Genomic DNA, 1924 nt, shown 5'->3' with positions numbered 1-1924 from the left:
CCTATCTCAAGAAACAAGAAGTCTCCAATACACAACCTAACCCGACACCTAAAGGAGCTGGAAAAGGAATAGCAAACATAGCCTGAAGCCTACAGAAGAAGGGAAAAAATAAAGATGAGAGAAAATTAAACAATGCAGAAACAACAAAGTAGAATGGAATAACGAAACTAAGAGCTGGTTCTTCAAAATAATTAGTAAAATAGACAAAGCCCTAGCCAGCCTTACCAACGAGAAAAGAGAAAAGACCTATATAAATAAAGTCACAAATGAGAGAAGAGAGATCGCAATCAACACCAGAAAAATAAGACAATTATAAGGGAATAGTATGAAAGATTATACGCTAACAAACTGGGAGACCAGGAAGAATTGGAGAGATCCCTAGAAATGTGCAAACAATCAAAACAGAAATAGGAAGAAATAGAAATGTGAACAGACCCATAACTAGCAAAGGAATTGAATCAGCAAGGCACCTGGGTGCCTCAGTGGTTGAGCATCTGCTTTGGCTCAGGTCACGATCCCAGGATCCTGGGGCATCAAGTCCCACATCAGGCTGCCCACATGGAGCCCCATTTTCCCTCTGCCTATACCTCTGCCTCTCTGCATCTCCCATGAATACATAAATAAATCTTTAAAAAAGAAAAAGATATAAAGATGAGAAAGGACCCAAATAAAATCACAAATGAGAAAAGAGAAATAACAACCAACACCAGAAATACAAACGTTTATAATAGAACATTATGAAAAATTATATGTCAGCAACCCCGAACCTGGAAGAAATAGATCAATTACTAGAAATATATAACATAGCAAAAATGAAAAAGGAAGAAATAAGAAACTTGAACACACAGATAACCAGCAGAGAAATTGAATCAGCAATTAAGAATCTCCCAACAGGAGACGCTTATATCAATAGAATAGAATGGAAAGCCGAAACAAGATACAAACCTGTAACACTATGATCCATTAATCGACAACAAGGCAGGAAGGAATATCCAGTGGCACAAGGACAGTCTCTTCAATAAACCCTAACCCTGACCCCAGGATAAGAACAAATGGTGTTGGGAAAACCAGGCAGCCAAATGCAGAAGAAGGATACTGGACAACTTTCTTACACCATACATATAAAAAATAAATTCAAAATGGATGAAAGACCTAAATGTGAGACCTGAAACCATACAAAGAAGAAAAGATAGGCAGCAACATCTTTGACATTGGCCATTGGATCTTCTTTCCAAATATGCATCTGAGGCAAGTGAAACAAAAGCAAAATTCCTATTGGGAGTTCATCAAATTGATAAGCTTCTGCAAAGTGAAGGAAACAAGCAACGTTAAAATGCAACATACAAAATGAGAGGAGATATTTGTAAGCAACACATCCAATAAAGAGTTAGTATGCAAAATACGTAAAGCAAATATAAATCTCAGCATCCTAAACACAAATTATACAACTGCAGATGGGCAGAAGACATGAATGGACTTTGTCTCTGTCAAGACATCCAGATGGCCACAGACACACGGACAGACACTCAGCATCACCCATCATCAGGGAAATGCAAACCAAAACCACAATGAGATGTCACCTGACAGCCGACAGAATGGCTAAAATAAACAACACAAGAAACAACAGGTGTTGGTGAGGCTATGGAGAAGGGGGAGTCCCCTTACACTCCTCGTGGTCATGTGAACAGGTGCAGCTACTGTGGAAAACAGCGTGGAGGGTCCTCAAGAAGTTAAAAGTACATGTACCCTATGATTCCAAAATTGCACAGCTAGGTATTTATCCCAAGGATATAAAAGTAGTCTCTTAGATTCAAAGAGGGACATGCAGCCTAGAGTTTGTAGCGGCGTTATCAACAATAGCCAAACTGTGGATATAGCCCAGATGTCCATCGACAGATGAATGGGCAGAGACGATGTGGTAAAA

This window comes from Canis lupus, chromosome 19 (genome assembly GCF_011100685.1).
Source record: "Canis lupus familiaris isolate Mischka breed German Shepherd chromosome 19, alternate assembly UU_Cfam_GSD_1.0, whole genome shotgun sequence".
Classification (NCBI taxonomy): Eukaryota; Metazoa; Chordata; class Mammalia; order Carnivora; family Canidae; genus Canis; species Canis lupus.
The sequence above is the reverse complement of the archived record's forward strand: the minus strand, read 5'-3'. Positions refer to the sequence as shown.